Raw genomic sequence first — 18267 nt, 5'->3', positions numbered from 1 at the left:
GGAATCGGCTGGGCGCGGTGGCTCATGCCTGTAATCCCAGCACTTTGTGAGGCGGAGGCAGGTGGATCATGAGGTCAGGAGATCGAGACCATCCTGGCTAATATGGTGAAACCCCGTCTCTACTAAAAATACAAAAAATTAGCTGGACATGGTGGCAGGCTCCTGTAGTCCCAGCTACTCGGGAGACTGAGGCAGGAGAATGGCATGAACCCAGGAGGCAGAGCTTGCAGTGAGCCGAGATTGAGTCACTGCACTGCAACCTGGGTGACAGAGCAAGACTCTGTCTTAAAAAAAAAAAAAAAAAAAAAAGAAAGAAATGAGGAGCCAAATGTTAATCACCAAGACAATGGGGAAAAATGTCTCCAGGGCATGTCAGAGGTCTTCACAGCAGCTCCTAGGCTGTGAGACACAGGCTCAGAGGCCTAGGAGGAAAAATGGTTTCATTGGCTGGTCCCAAGCCCTTGCTGCTTTGTGCAGTCTTGGGACATGGTAACCTACATGCCAGCTGCTTCAGCTCCAGCTGTGGCTGAAAGAAGCAAAGGTACAGCTTGAGCCATTGCTTCACAGTGTGCATGCCCCAAGCCTTGTCAGCTTACAGGTGGTGTTGGGCCTGCAGGTGCACAGCAGTCAAGAAATGAGGTTGGGGAACCTCTACCTAGATTTCAGAGGATATATGGAAACACCTGGATGTCTAGGCAGAAGTCTGCTGCATGGGTGGAGCCTTCATGAGGAACCTCTGCTAGGGCAGTGCAGAAGGGAAATGTGGAGTTGGAGCCCCCACACAGAGTCTCCACTGGGGCACTGCCTAAGGGAGCTATGAGAAGAGGGCCACCATCCTCCAGACCCTATAATGTTTGATCCACACAGATTGCACTATGCGCCTGTAAAAGCCACTCAACACCAGCCTGTGAAAGCAGCTGGGAGGTGGCTTGTACCCTGAAAAGTCACAGGGGTGGAGCTGCCAAAGGCCATGTGAGCCCACTTCTTGCATCAGTGTGACCTGAATGTGAGACATGGAGTCGAAGGAGATTATTTTAGAACTTTAAGGTTTAATGACTGCCCTGTTGGATTTCAAATTTGCATGGGGCCAGTAGCCCTTGTTTAGGCCAGTTTCTCCTATTTGGAATGGGTGTATTTACCCAATGCCTATATCCCCATTGTATCTAGGAAGTAACTAACTTGCTTTTGATTTTACAGGCTCATAGGTGGAAGGGACTTGTCTTGCTTCAAATGAAACTTTGGACTTGAGCTTTTGGGCTAATGCTGGAATGAGTTAAGATTTTGGCGGACTGTTGGAAGGGCATAATTGTGTTTTGAAATGTGAGGACATGAGATTTGGGAGGGGCCAGGGGTGGAATGATATGGCTGCCTCTGTGTCTCCACCCAAATCTCATCTTGAATTGTAACAATCCCCATATGTCAAGGGTGGGACAAGGTGGAGATAATTGAATCATGGGGGCAGTTTCCTCTATGCTGTTTTTGTGATAGTGAGCCAGTTCTCTCAAGATATGATGGCTTTATAAGGGTTTCCGCCATTTGCTCAGCAGTCATTCTCTATCCTGCTGCCCTGTGAAAAGGTGCCCTCCACCATGATTATAAGTTTCCTGAGGCCTCTCCAGCCATGTGGAACTTTGAGTCAATTAAACCTCTTTTCTTTAGAAATTAACCAGTCTCTTTTATTTCTTTGTAGCAGCATGAAAATGGACTAATACAGACCAAAATGCAGTAAAAATAGAAATTAATGTTAAGAAAATCACTCAAAATAATACAATTAAATGGACATTAAACAACTTGCTCCTGAATGACTTCTGGGTAAATAATAAAATTAAATCAGAAATCAAGAAATTATTTGAAACTAATGAGAAAAAAATACCACATACCAGAATCTCTGAGATACACCCAAAGAAGTGATAAGAGGGGAGTTTATAGTGCTAAACACCCACATAAAATAGTTAGAAAGGTTTGAAATTAACCACCCAACGTCATATCTAGAGGAACTAGAGAAATAAGAGGAAATGAAATCCAAAGCTAGCAGGAGACAAGAAATAACCAAAATCAGAACTGAAATGAAGGCAACTGAGACACAAAAACCCTACAAAACATAAACCTTCTTTGAAAGAATTAATAAGACAAATAGACTGCTAGCTAGACTAGTAAGTTTAAAAAGAGACAAGATCAAAAAAAAAAAAACACATTCAGAAATGACAAAGGGGATATTACCACTGGCCACACAGAAATACAAACCCCTTAGAGAAATACCTCTATGCAAACAAGCTAGAAACCTAGAAAATTATTCTGAAAACATACACCATGCCAAGACTGAACCAGGAAGAGATTGAATACCTGAACAGACCAATAACAAATTCTGAAATTGAATCAGTTGTAGAAAGCCTACGAACCAGAACAAGCTCAGGAACAGACAGGTTCACTGCCAAATTCTACCAGATATATAAGGAAGAGCTGGTACTATTCTAAAAAATTGAAGAGGAAAGATTCCTCCCTAACTCATTCCATGAGGGCAGCATTGTCCTGCACAAAAACTTAGCAGAGACACAACAAAAATATAAAACTTCAGACTAATATCATTTATGAATATAGATGCAAAATTCCTCAACAAAATACTAGCAAACCAAATCCAGCAGTACATCAAAAAGTGAATCCACCATGACCAAGTAGGCTTTATCCCTAGGATGCAAGTTTTGTTCAAAATATACAAATCAATAAGTGTGATTCATCACATAAACAGAACTGAAGACAGAAAACAACATGATTATATCAATAGATACAAAAAAGGCATTAAATAATATTCAACATCCATTCATTTAATAACCCTCTACAAACTAGGCATTGAAGGAACATATTTCAAAATAATAAAAGCTATCTATGAAAAACGCACAGCCAACATCATAATGAATGGGCAAAAGCTGGAAGAATTCTCCTTGAAAACTGGAAGAAGACAAGGATGTCCTCTCTCACCACTCCTATTCAACATAGTGCCGAAAGTCCTAGCCAGAGAAATCTGGCAAGAGAAAGAAATAAAAGACATTCAAATAGAAAGAGAGGAAACCAAACTATCCCTGTTTGTTGATGATGTGATTCCATACCTCAAAAACCTCATAGTGCGTGCTCAAACGCTCTTTGATCATATACACAATTTCAGCAAAGCTTCAGGATATACAATCAATGTACAAAAATCAGTAGCATTCCTATACACCAACAACATCCAAGCTGAGAGCCAAATTGAGACTGCAATTCCATTCACAATAGCAACAAAAAGAATAAAATACCTAGGAATAGAGTTAACCAAAGTGGTGAAATATTTCTACAATGAGAATTAGAAAACACTGCTCAAATAAATCAGAGATGACACAAACAAATGGAAAAATATTCCATGCTCGTGGACAGTACGAATCAATATTGTAAAAATGGCCATACTGCCCAAAGCAATTTACAGATTTAATACTATTGCTGTCAAATTACCAAAGACATTCTTCACAGAATTAGAAAAAAAATTTTTAAATTCATATGGAACCAAAAAGGATCTCCAATAGCCAAGGCAACTGTAAGCAAAAGAACAAAGCTGGAGGCATCACATTTCCCAATTTCAAACTATACTACAAGGCTACATTCACCAAAACAGCATGGTACTGATACAAAAACAGACATAGAGACCAATGGAACAGAATAGAGAGACTACGAATAATTCCCCACACCTACAATCATCTGATCTTTGAGAAAATCCACAAAAACAAGCAATGGGGAAAGTATCCCTATTCAATAAGTGGTGCTGGGTTAACCGGCGTGCCGTATGAAGAAGATTGATACCAGACCCCTTCCTTACACCATGTACAAAAATTAACTCAAGATGGATTAAACACATAAGTCTAAAATCAAAAACTATAAAAACCCTGAACGATAACCTAGGAAATACTATTCTGGACATAGAACCCACCAAAGACTTTAAGACAAAGCCACCAATAGCAATTGCAACAAAAACAAAAATTGACAAATATGACTTAATTAAACCAAAGAGCTTCTGCACAGCAAAATAAAACAAAACAAAATAAAAAACTATCAACAAAGTAAAGACACAACCTAAAGAATGGGAGAAAATATTTGTAAACCATACAACCAACAAAAGTCTCATATCCAGAGTCTGTAAGTAGCTCAAACAAATTTACAAGCATAAAAACAACAACCCCACTAATGAGCGGGCAAAGGACATGAACAGTTGTCAAAAGAAGACATACACGTGGACAACAAGCACATGAAAAAAAGCTAAATATCACTAATGATTACAGAAATGCAAATCAAACCACAATGAGATACCATCTCTCACTAGTCAGAATGGCTGTTATTAAAAAGTTAAAAAAAAAAAAAAAAAACACATGCTGGCGAGGTTGTGGAGAAAAGGGAAGACTTATGCATTGCCGTTGGGAATATAAACTAGTTCAGCTATTGTGAAGGGCTGTTTGGTGATTTTTCAAGGAACTTAAAATAGATCTACTATTTGACCCAGCAATCCCATTATTCGGTATATACCCAAAGAAATATAAACCGTTCTACCATAAAGAGACACATATGCATATGTTCATCACAGCACTATTCACAATAGCAAAGACATGGAATCAACATAAATGCCCATCAATGGTAGACTGAATAAAGAAAATGTGATACCTATATACCATGGAATACCATGCAGCCATAAAAAAATGAGATCATATCTTTTGCAGTAATATGGATAGAGTGGGAGGCCATTATCCTAAACAAACTAACACAGGAACAGAAAACCAAATACTGCATTTTCTCATGTATAAGTGGAGGCTAAACATTGAGTATGTGGACACAAAGAAGGGAACAACACACACTGGGGCCTACTTGAGGGTAGAGGTTGGGAAAAGGATGAAGATCAAAAAACTACTTATTGGGTGCTATGCTTATTATCTGGGTGATGAAGTAATTTGTAAACCAAACTCCTGTGACATGCAATTTACCTATATAGCAAGCTTCCACATGTACCCCTGAGCCTAAAATAAGTTTTTTAAAAAGGAACAGAATGTGTGTTTGTGTGCATGCATGCATGGGTACATATCTGTTAGTGAAGCAGCTGGGGATGCGCAATAAGGAGTAAAATATCTTTTGGGTATGTGTCCGTAAAAAGAATTAGAACGTTGGTAGAGGAAGGACATGGGAAGATTTCTTTATCATTCTTGTGCTAGGTTGTTATCACTCTCACCACTGAAAGACAAGGTCCTGATCTGACACAGAAAAATGAAAAGTAGAAACTGAGTTGGAGAGACTGATCCTATACCAACGTTAGAGATTTCAGTGGAAAACAAAATGGCAGAAAGACCTACAAGTATTGTAAACTGGAAAAGAAAGCTATTTATTCCTGTTGCCAAGTGGCTATAAAAGAATATATGAGGAAGTAGTATCAAGCAGGAAGTAGTAATCAAGGACTATGACAGTGAATTATATTATAATTGACTCTTACTGAATTATAAAATAGCATCTTCCAACTAGTGTTTTAGGGACCACTTATATACTTACCAGGCATACTGCTCTAGATTAGTGCATTCAATTGTCCATACCTGAAGTCTATCAGTTAAAATTTCCTAAAAATTCACTTTTAGACATCTGAGGCTACATTGCCTCTAGAAATACAAGGAAGACTAAGCCAGATATGGGAAAAAATAAAGAATAGACAATTAATCAAATATATTCTCTATTGCCCCCATTCCCTGATTAAAGTTGTCCATAATTTTTAAACCTACTAAAGAATATTTGAAGGATGCAGTCTTACTTAAGCAACTTTGGCTCATCCCTTCAATTACTTGCAAGGAAAGCCTACTGAAAATATGTCTTTGATGTAACTTTCACTTTTACTGAAATATTACTATTTGTACTTAAGAACAATAACTTTTATAAAAAATGTCAGGTGGAAGCAAGAGTGTGAACACACAACACATGGATTGGGGGGAAATATTTGCAAGCCATATATCTGATAAGGGGTTAATACGCAAAATTTATGAGGAACTCAAACAACTCAACAGCAAGATAACAAACAACCCAACTTAAAAAATGGGCAAGAAGCCAGGTGTGGTGGCTCATGTCTGTAATCCAGCACTTTGGGAGGCTGAGACGAGCAGATTGCCTGAGCTCAGGAGTTCGAGAGCAGCCTGGCCAACATGATGAAACCCCGTTTCTACTAAAAATACAAAAAATTAGTCTGGTGTGTTGGTGCATGCCTGTAGTCCCAGCTATTCGGGGGCTGAGGCATGAAAATCGCTTGAGCCCTGGGAGGTGGAGGTTGCAGTGAGCCAAGATCTGCAATCCCGCCTGGGAGACAGAGAAAGACTGTCTCTGAAAAAAAAGAAAAAAGAAAAAAAAATGGGCAGGAGAGCTGAATAGACATTTCTCAAAAGAAGACATACAAATGACCAAAAGACATATTTAAAAAATGCTTAATTCACTAATCATTAGAGAAATGCAAATTAAAACCACAAAGAAGTATCACTTCACATCTGTCAGGATGGCTATTATCAAAAAAGATGAAAGATAAGTGTTGGTGGGGATGTGGTGAAAAGGGAATCTTTGTACATTGTTGGCAGAAATGTAAATTAGTACAGCTGTTATGAAAAACTGTATGGAGTTTCTAAAAAAAATAGAATTGCCATATGATCTAGCAATCTCACGTCTGGGTATTACTCAAAGATTTGAAATGAGATTGTCAAAGAGCCATCTATACTCCCCTGTTCATCGAAGCAGCATTCACAATAGCCAATTCATGGAATCAACCTAAGTGTTCATCAACAGGTGAATGAGTAAAGAAAATATTATATATATATTTTATATATATATATTAAATACAATACCACCCAGCCTTTAGAAAGAAGGAACTTGTGTCATTTGCAGCAACATGGATGGGACTGGAGAATATTACGCTAAGTAGAATAAGCTAGGCACAGAAAGACAAGTGCCACATGTTTTCGCTTGTATGTGAAATCTAAAACAACTGAACTCATAGAAGCCAAGAATAGAATGGTGGTTGGGAATGAAAAGATGATGGTCAAAGGGTACAAAATCTCAGTGAAATAGAAATTTTATTTTTAGATTTACTGCACAATATGGTGAATGTAGTTAACAACAGTGTATTGTACATTTCCAAATTGCTGAGAGAGTAAATTTCAAATGTTCTCAACCAAAAAATAAGTATTTGAGATGATGGATATGATAATTAGCTTGATTTAATTATTCCATCTTATATTAATAAATCATAGCATCACTTTGTAATCTATAAATGTATAGAATTATAAATTGTCAATATAGAATAATTTTTAAAAAATCATGTGACTACCCAAGAATAATTTTCAAAATCAAGAAAAGTAATGGAGGCTACAAACTTCATTGTAAATGAATTTTTATTGCTTTGGCAGCAAGGCAGAGAGGACAATAAGAAAAACATTACAGTAAAAAATATATCTTTGGGAGGCCAAGGTGAGTGGATCATGAGGTCAAGAGATCAAGACCATCCTGGCCAACGTGGTAAAACTCCGTCTCTACTAAAAATACAAAAATTATCTGGGCATGGTGGCGTGCGCCTGTAGTCCCAGCTACTCAGCAGGCTGAGGCAGGAGAATCGCTTGAACCCGGGAGGCGGAGGTTGTAGTGAGCCAAAATTGCTCCACTGCACTCCAGCCTGGTGACAAAGCGAGACTCCATCTCAAAAAAAAAAAAAAAAAAAAAATATATATATATATATATACACACACACACACACATACACACATACACACACACACGCATATGTATCTACACAGATACACATATGATGCATAATTTCACATTTTGGGATGGTGCTAGAGAGGCAGTTGTATTTATAGTGCAGAGGTCTAAAGGAAGCCGATGGTTAACTACTTCCTATAGGTAGGCTCAAGGAGCAGAAAATAGTTTTATACTGTCCAATGACTTACCTTTATACAGAACATTACTATCTTATTATGAGAATCAGGGGCTAGCACAAATACTGCTTTTCCACATTTGTAACAAAATTAATTTTTTGCCTAATATAATTTTTATCTTTAAAACCCAATTACATCCCTGCCTAATTGATGACTTAAATGATTCTCTCAATCATGACAAACATTTCAAACACATGAGTGCAACAATATGTGCTCTGTGCTAGTTATAAAAGTCCAGGAATGCTCCATGTCATAAAAGAGGGCTCAGACATTACTATATATTTTTTATTTTGGACTGATAAGCTATTGTCTTGGTAATGAAAGGGGCTTTTTTATAAATTACCTACTCATGTAAAAATCTCATTTGAATGAAATTTTTACTGTCTTTTGATAAATAATCAACTTTATACATTAACCAAAATGTTTTGTTTTTTGAAAGTAAGTATAAAAAACACAAATATTATATTTTAAATAGTCTATTTCATGTTTATGGAAGTATGTGGCCAAGTATCCTTAGAATTTTCTGAGGTAGCATTAGTATAGACTGCCCCAGACACTTGTTTTTATTCTATACTACTTAAAATCATACTATGGCAATGGAAAACAACTATCCTGCATAATCATTTCAGAAAATAGTACCATGATTGCTAGCTTTTAGTGAGTAATACTTTTAAGGATAATATCTAATTGCTGACTCCTAAAAATCTGGAGAAATGGTTGAAGTTTTTAATATTTTTAAAATAAACTATCCTGTATTAATAAAATCTACAAAGCAGCTATCAATTTTATTAATAATTATACAAATATTTGAAGTCATTCATTAAAGAAGAAAGCTGATTTTAGAGATGTGATTAACTAAAGATGGGGTATTTAAGATAGAAAACACCTTTTTAATATAAAGACCTCCGAAACCCAACATGTAATCTTTATCAGTTTCATAGCTATCATTATGTTTGGTGACCTGAAATGTTTATATTTTTTTAATTCTACCTTCAAACCAGGCAATTCTGTTTTGCAAGTGAGAGAAGATATCATTTTAGAACTCATTTTTAACTTACGTTATTTAGTGTAAAATGTAGAATGTGAAGCTCAGAGTAGTAAAACTAAATTATTTAAGGTTTTGTTCACTCAGTATTAATTAACTAATACTGTTGCCTTCTCTGTGTGTAAAATATTACCTATTTCAAAGTTTTAAAATATTTATTACTGTGTTTATTCAACCAGAGAACTGCAAATGGTAAATAGGGTGATAGGGTGGTGTTCTAATTTACCAATAATCAAACGAGTTTAGAGATGAATTAACTCTTCTAAACTCACACAACAGAGATGTAATGTTTACTTTGGTCTCTTGATTTTGTGCCAAGCAATTTCTTCACCATGCTAGAAATTCTCAACAAGACAGGGAAGAAGGATGGGCACAGAAAAGGGCATATCCCCAAAATATTAATATTACCTAGTTTATTTTGCATGTGGCACATTAGACTCCTCATTCAACGCCTCTGAGGATAAGCCACCCCCACTGAGGAGTATGTCACATCCTCCATGGGTACTGGGCCCAAAGATAGACCTTGAACTCCTATTTCAAGTGTAGGTTCTAACCTTATATGCAAAAGGCTGAGTTTAATGTTTGAGGAAGTGAAACATGGTATCCAGGAGTTGGTGACTGAAATGGATTTGGGTTTGGTAAGGGAAGAATCAACAGTATTGCCAAGATTTCTGTGTTCACATAGGCAGCACACATAGAAAACTGGAATGATACAGCGAAGATGAGCATGGCCCCTGCACAAGGATGACACACAAATCCATGAAACATTCCATAAAATAAAACAAACAAACAATTTTGCCAAGATTTCTAGCAGAGCGATTGAGAAAATGATGGTAACATTGACACAGATTAGATTTTAGGACAAGGAGGCATTTTGTTTCACTTTGTTTTTAAGGGTCTGGCAACCTGACAGACCACAGGGACATATTTCTCTGTTTTTGTTTTTGTTTGTTCCTTTGTTTTAACACATTGTGAATTTGGGACTAAAAATAAGAAACAGATGCAAACATGCTAAATGCATGAACGTAGCAGGTGTTTAAGTAGACAGTGGGTGGATGAACACAAAAGAAGGTAACAGAAGAGAGAATCTACTATATTAATGGGAGTGGCATTATCATGGCATATCCTTCTCAAATTATTGATTTTATCTTCCACTTAAAATCAGGAGATACTGTGAAAATCAAAACAGAAATCCCAGAATTCTTCTTGGGAATAGAGTTCCCAAAACTTCATTTTGGTATCATGCTTTTCAATTCAAATGACTTGGATTATTTATACACAACACTGAAGGACAATTTGTATGCAAATATTGTTGGCACAAGTCCATAATTAAATTGCAAAAGCTTGGAATGATATGGAACTTATCACTGATTACTTTCACAAGTGGCTCTCAGGAACAGAATCTCAACAAATCACTACCATTCTTCTATATTTTTATACATCTGAACAACTAGCACCTTATCAGCATGCCAAGAGTTAGATATAGCAATCATGTTCTTCATGAGCATGATACAAATCTACCAAGAAGCTGCTACAAATCCATCACTTACTCTTGTTATCATGTTCACAATTACCTTCTCTTTGCCGGTTTTATGTGATTTGTATCTCTGCTCAAATATTACTCCTCACCCTATCTCCCACAACTCCATTCTCATCATTCACCGTTCTTGTACTCATTTACATGGCATTTACCACTACCTAAAATTATATATTTACTTGTTTATTGTCATCATCCCCTACAATGAAAATTTTGTAAGAGAGACAAGCCTGACACTTAGTAATTGGTTATTCCATAGGTATTGCTCAATGACAAATGAAATGGATGAAATACAAAGCATTTTTGGAGAGACTATAAACCTCTTATATACAGACCAGTAACAGCATACAGTAATAATATCACATTATGTCTCAAAATATTGAATTTTTCTATATTAAATGCTTAATAAGCTATATGACACTTATATTGAGAGCTCAATCTGGACAACTATGAAGGGCAATTAGCAAGTATTCTAAATTATGCCAACTCTTTATAGTTCAGCTACAATGACTAATTGTTGATATTTTGAGATAATTTTATGTATTGATTAAAGGTGTCTTTATAAACAAAAAGTGTTTACTGAATGTGGCTTCCTGATGTAAAATGTATATTTAGTTTCTCTTATTAATAATCAAAAATTGTCCATAATCAAAGCACATTTGTTTTGTAAAAAAAAGTTTAAGTATATGATGATTTATGACTTTACTGAGTTTTATTTCCTGCTTTAAATGTTATGTAATAATTGATTTAGATTTATCATCCAAATAATCATCTTATACAATCATCACATAGAAAATAAGAATATAAAAAAATCCTCACTATTTTCAGTATATTCACACCAGGTATGAAACTATAGAGAACATAAACTATTATGCAAACATATTATATTACAAGATTGTACCATAACATGATGGCACCAACTTTAATATTTAATTTTAGCCCTCAGTTGAGCCGTATTTCATTATATTAAGTAAAAATGAAAGTTTTTGACCTAGTGAATCATCATGAGGAAAAATGGATGGCAAATGCTATTAATCTTAATATGTAGATTTTATACTTCAAAGTAGTATTTGCTAAACAAATATTCTCTGTCATTCTTTTGGCTTAGATCAATATAAGACTGCAGGGGCCAGGCACGGTGGTTCATGCCTGTACTCTCAGAATTTTGGAAGGCCAAGGCGGGTGGATCATTTGAGGTCAGGAGTTTGAGACCAGCCTTACCAACATGGTGAAACCCCGTTTCTACTAAAAGTACAAAAAATTAGATGGGTGTGGTGGCAGGTGCCTGTAATCTCAGCTACTTGGGAGGCTGAGGCAGGAGACTCACTTGAACCCAGGAGGTGGAGGTTGCAGTGAGCCAAGATTGCACCATTGCACTCCAGCCTGGGTGACAGAGCAAGACTCTGACTCAGAAAAAAAAAAAAAAAGACTGCAGGGCACATTACCAATTATGAGAGTGGAACATCAAGTCTAGGTTTAGATTTATTTTTTAACCATCAACTTATTATGAAATGTTAATTTTTAAAAATATGTAAAAATCTGAAGCACTCTATCTGTAGCTTTCAGGGAATCTATTATTAAAATTTAGCCTGCAGCAAAGGACATTAGTAAAAGGAAAGAGTTTCTAAACAAAATATTTAACACTCAAAGTAGTAAACATATGGACAAGAATGTAGGAATTTCATCAGTCAGTTCTTATTAGATGTATCCAGACAAATAAGTAACTTTTAAACTTTTCCAAAATCTGAAATCACTGTAACATTTCCAGAGGTCTTTTAAAGATCTTTTGAGAAGGACAGGCTACAGCTTCGTGGAGCTATTCATTTACTGTGACAAATTATTTTCCCGTGATGAGGAATGGTTGTAATAGAAGACATAAATTCATTGATAAGTACATGAGTTGTCCAAAAATGGTTTCATCAAAAATACTAAAAGCCAGGAGATTTTTGAACCATGGTCCAGGTTTAGAAGACCTAGTTGAGGAATGCTCTTGGATCTGTTCTATCTATGGAACTCTTCTTTTGCTTCTTCCCAGGTCTCCTTTGTTTCTGTACTAGTGAAACAAAAATCCTGGATGTAGAACTCCTCCATGTATTATCTATACTGGAAATTTCAGAAGGTGATGGACTACAGGGAAATGTGCTTCAAAATAAAGCTTAACTTGATCCAAGCAAGATATATAGCTATATGTTTCTTAAAGGTTTTATACCATTTGGTCACCTGTGTGAAGGAAGTCTTTCTTTAAACACAACTCAAATAACCATTTTGGTTTTGACTTTTTGTTTGTTTTCTTTGATAATATGTATTATAATTTTCATTAAAATATTTCAGAATAAACATTTTATATGTGTTTTCTATGTCTATGTCTGTGTAAGATGTGTAAGTAAACTTTAATCTATACCTTATGGACAATTAGTTAGCAGTGGAATACCTTAACCAAGACTCAACACCCCAAAGGAGATTACTTAGGGACTTCAAATGTTTGCATATCTACATTGGATTGTTATTAATTTGCATTAGGAATCTTGGAAATTAATTTCTATTGCTAAAATTAAGGTGATATATAGTTGGTTAGAAAAATTGTAGTGGATTCATTGTTATTACATAAACAAAGCATAATAATTTGGCCCAATGGCTTAATATAATAAGGGTGGGGCTTTTGGTCTTCTCTGTCAGTGGTACATAAAGTTCAGTCCAGTGGGTAGTGGGTGAAGTGGTTGACAATGTAAATAAATTGAGGGTAAAAAACATCTGTAGCAACTTATCAGAGTAATTTTATATCTTTGAGTTCTAAATATACTAACAAAACAAACACACCAATGAAAACTACTAGGAACTTGTATTTTGTATTTAAAAAAATGTTCTAGTAATTCACTATTAATTTTTAGTATATTTTTTAAAAATTTAGTCTTCAAAAGATTAAGAAAAAGATGATATATTGAGACACATTATCCTAGTTCCTTGCTAGCTTTATATTCTTCCATCTACCCTAAATAGAAATTGTTGGGTTTGCTATCATAATGCCACTGAGTTCTCCAAAAGAGTAATCTTTTAATGAATGGAGCTGTCACAGGACTGAAGGCTGACAATCTTGCATGAATATTTGTTTTTTTACCATTTCCTTTCCTTTTGCTTTTCTTTTCCTTGTTTTTTCGACTTAATAAAAATATTGTTGTGTTTGACAAAATTTGACCTGTCAAATGTAATGTAATGATCTTTAAAGTTAAATTACATTTCATTGTAATACCCTACTGGTATCCAGGTTGTGGGTGAGTGTACAAACTCCAATATTTACCAAAATAACTTTCCAGTTGCTAAAATGCCAAATAGGCTTAGTTTTGCCATTTCTTTCCCAAGTTCAATCAGCCCTTTTGCCACTGCTCCTATTTTGAAACCCATGTAATTTGTATTTCCTGTTGTGTTTTTCAAAGGCTCAGAGGTATAGACTCATTACTAAGAAGGTGAGTACACAATCTTTGTGAAGGAGCAGAATTATATATGAAGTTATAAAGGATACTCAAAGAACTTTCTCCAGGGGATTATAACTAAATCTTCACTCCCAGCTGACTCACTTGTCAATTAGCCAGAGTGTGACCAAAATGGCAGCAGGCAAATGTGAAAAATCCAATACTGACCATAAGCACATAAGACGAAACCACTCACCCTTGTCCTTCGTCAGGGTAGAAATCTGCTTCAGCAGTACTTTCAAATACAAAGGACAATAATATGGCAATAACAACTGGCAGCTTTCCCAGATTTAACTGCTCTCTAATTTTGTATTAACTTCAAGAAAGATGAGTTTCTTAATAAGGAATTAGGGCTTTGAGTTGCTGTCTAGAACAGACTGGCAATTTGACTGATATCCTAAATGTAAACCTGAATGATTACCACTTAGATACTTAAAGTTCTGCAATTGCTCCTACTAGGTTTATTACGAGAGAAATAATCACCTCTACAGATGTTTTTTGACACACAATAAATTGAAAAGCATGAAATCCTTGCTATAAAGTATTTGTTTTGGAACATCTACTTTCCAAACACATGACTATTTTTGAATCAGTGTATTCCCACAAAAAAAAAAAAGTGTGTGTGTGTGTGGTGGCGGCGGGGGCAGGGGGGGTGGTGGGCCTGTGTGTTGCTGCTCTGGAAGTTAAGGTGATTGAAATATTGTTCTATTGTTGCTCTACCAGCATCATTTTAGCTTTGCTTTATGAAATATTTGAAATGAAAATCAGTGTAAATCTATTAAGACTCAAAAGTGATTCATACCATGTGATTGCGGAACTGGATTTATCTGTCTCACATTATTAGTAAAATAGTTGCCTTATGTCACATAAACATCTGCAACATGACAACACCACCCTGTTAGCAAATTCAAATACCTCTTTAAAAAACCCTCATAAGTCACCTTTTATGTAGTCTTTCTAAAAATAGGTAAAGGCATAATTATGTAAATTCCAAAAGAGAATTGTTTCAATCAACATCATGAGGTGCACAGTAATTTGACTCAAGGATGATTATAAGATTTTAAAATATGTAAAATGGGATACATATCTGCTCACAAAATCAAGTTTTTAATTTATTCTTTATTAGTAAACCTATTAATTTCTTATATTAAGAAGACTTTTCCCTACAAATAATATAGAATTTCTGATTCAATCTAGACTCATGGAGAGCATTTTGTTACTTTTCTAAAAATGAAATCATAAATGAAGAAGATTATAGAAACCCAATAATCCTGTAAGTTGAGAAAGTATACTTTTCATTAATTTTGGCTTTAAAAGTTGAATTTAAAACCTTCATAAATGATATTCCATGTTGTCAGTATACTGAATAATTTAAACATTGTTTGAATAGAAATATTAAGGTGAGAGAACATGACATTGATAACATACAGATATGCGCAAAGCACTCACAGGAAGAACTGCCCATCAGAAATGTGAGGAATCAGCAAATAAATGATTTAAGATTTCTTCACCATCAAATGCCACTTTGTAAAATGTGACAGACCAGTAAGTTAGGATGAGCTAAATTAAACTAAAGCCCACATGTATAATCCCTCACAGTTTCCAAATAACTTTCACGGATAGCATCTCATTTCATCTAAAAAACATTAAAAGGTAAGCAAAGCCAGCAAGTATCTTCATCTCTTATTTGAGGAAGCCAATGTAAAAATAGGATAATTGACTTGAGGATTATCACACTACTTATGGATAGATGTTAGATTCATTGGTACTTTCACCCAATTCATCCCCACATCCTGTGTGTCAGGAAATGGGCATGTTTCCTACATGACTGAGGATTAATGATCCTGGCCCTTGACCCACCACTAAATTAATATATTCCATAGAACTAGGGATGTCAGGATACTAGTCAAGGAATTCAAGTTGGCTGTGGATAAAGAGGATAATTTTAGCTTTGTCTCCTCTTTGTTTAAAGCTGTTAAGCAAGATTTAGGCAGTTATAGCTAGACTAAAAATCTCAATCTTCCATTCTTACACCACTACAAACTCTGGGAGATTTGAAACACATGTCTGTATTTTTAGGGATTATTTTTCCCTCCAAGAATCCTCAATGCACAAAAGAAGCAAAACAACTTGATCCCAAGAAATGAAGCGCATATGAGGGTAATGGATGGATAAATAATCTAAACTCAAAGTGAAATAATAAAGTACAAATCAATGAATGAATAAAATAACTGCCAGTGGTAAATTTTAACATTGGTGAATCCCCCTCAAAAACTCAAATCTATTAAGAGTCGATTTTAACAAATTGAGCAGTTTCAGTAAACCATATGTAAAAATTATGTTAAATCTTTTATGTCTTGCTCACTTCTTAAACAAGATGCCTGCCTTTCGTTCATGTAGGGTTTCACTGTCAAGTAAATACTAAGCATTCCAAAATCCAAGATAAAACTTTACATTGACACTTAAACCTTTTTTTGACATTTGGCCAGAGCTGAAAATCCAGCCAACCATGATTTTTTGACAGAATGACAGAAATAAGCAAAGCAGTTTCCTCACTCCCTTCATTTATGTAAGCAGCAATATAATAACTAAAACAGCTTTCCCAAAGTATGTTCCACAAGATGTTAACAGCTATTATGTGGGAAAAAAATGTTCCATGGTCAAATAAATTTGACAGTCACTGTGTAAAACCAAATTTAGAAGTTCTCTTTATTTCAGGGGCCCTTATGACCTTAATTATACTTCTGGTCATAAAACCCCTGCGTTTCATGACTACGTACTAGAAATTGTTGCTCTAAGGAAAGGATCTAGTTATTCTTCCTATTACAAGCACAACCCGAGTCCTGGAACTTGACCAGGGCTAACACACTGAAATAGTAACAGAGGTTCTCTGTATGTTCTGGGCTTCATGTGCCACCATTGCTTAGGACTACAGTCACCTAAATTTGGGAAGAATTTTATGCTTAATAGATCAGGGTTGCTTCTTAGTTCCACTGAGAGTAATTGTTTTATTAAAAAAAATCGCAATACCAACATTACACTGAGAAAATGTGATAAAGCCCTAATCAACAAATATCTAAGTCAGAGCTCAAATTTTCCAAATTATGGCAGAATTTTTAAACAGATGATTTGTTTGAATGACCATGCAAGTTCCATACATTGCATATGATTAATATGTCATGTAAGGCTACTAGTAATCTACAGATATGCTCTTCCTTACTTCTTTTTTGTCTTCCAATATTTGTCATTATTCTTAAACTGGAAAATTTTTCTTGTAGAGTTTCTCACCTTCTGAATTTTAAGGATTATATCTTATGATGCCATTTAACATGTTCCTCTGTCCCTTGAAACTTCTGCAGTCTTGTGGATAAATCTAAAGGCTTGATTTGGTTCAGGTTTAATTTTTAATTTCTGTCTACTTGCCAAAAACCTTTTGTATGTCCATCAAGAGTCATGTAATGTCTAGAAGTTTCTCTTTTTGTGACATTAGTAGTAGCCACTGATGACCACTGTCTAGATTGATTATTTTATTAAAGGTTTTCAGGTGACAGTGATATTCTAACTTTATTATTTCATCTTCATTAGCTGGCATATTTTTATAAAGAGGAACTCAGTCTCATCAACTATGTGGTTAGGGTTTTTACAAGAAAGTCAGGTAAAATGTTGTCTCCATTTATTTAGCAGATTACAGATTACAGAGGTGGTTCACCAGTTTCCTCCAGACAAGCTGAGAGTTTTTTCTTTCTTTTTCATTCATGTATTTTTTTATTATGATGAGCTCATGGATTACAAAAAATTTTGTGTTTTAATCCATTGTTATTATTAATTTTCTTGATGATAATGTTGTACCCTTTTTTATGGCCAATAGAAGCCTCTTTCAGTTCACTTTTGAATCTTTCTGTTATGAGCCAGTAGACTTTGATAACTCTATTGCATTCAGGTTATACTTTCATTTTTAAAAGTAAAATATTTTTGTATTCCCTTACTTGTTTTTAGACAAAAGGTAGGAATCATGCACCATTTTCTCTACTTTGAATTTTGTTCATCAAGAATCATATATAGAGATATTTTTCATTCCTTTTTACAGCTATATAGTATGTCACTATGTATGGAATATAATTTCTTTAATGAATTCCTTTTTGATGCACACTTGGGTTGTTTCAAGGCTTTTTGCTTTTCTAAAATATGCTGCTGTAATGCAGACTTGCCTGCATTGTTTTTAAATTCTATTCATGTTGCTGTGTGTGTGTCTAGTCT

The 18267-nt window shown here is 35.2% G+C and overlaps 1 protein-coding gene and 1 non-coding gene across 8 annotated transcripts in view; one reads left to right on the top strand and one right to left on the bottom strand.

Annotated features, from left to right (window-relative positions):
* MAGI2 (membrane associated guanylate kinase, WW and PDZ domain containing 2) overlaps window positions 1–18267 on the bottom strand; it is a 1490397-nt gene that overhangs the window by 1051332 nt on the left and 420798 nt on the right. The window lies entirely within an intron of this gene.
* LOC112134426 (U6 spliceosomal RNA) lies at window positions 9680–9785 on the top strand. The gene has a single exon (XR_002915859.1). It is a non-coding gene; the product is annotated as a U6 spliceosomal RNA (small nuclear RNA).

The sequence above is a fragment of the Pongo abelii genome, chromosome 6 (genome assembly GCF_028885655.2).
Source record: "Pongo abelii isolate AG06213 chromosome 6, NHGRI_mPonAbe1-v2.0_pri, whole genome shotgun sequence".
NCBI lineage: Eukaryota > Metazoa > Chordata > Mammalia > Primates > Hominidae > Pongo > Pongo abelii.
This window is presented reverse-complemented; position numbering and strand designations above follow the sequence as displayed.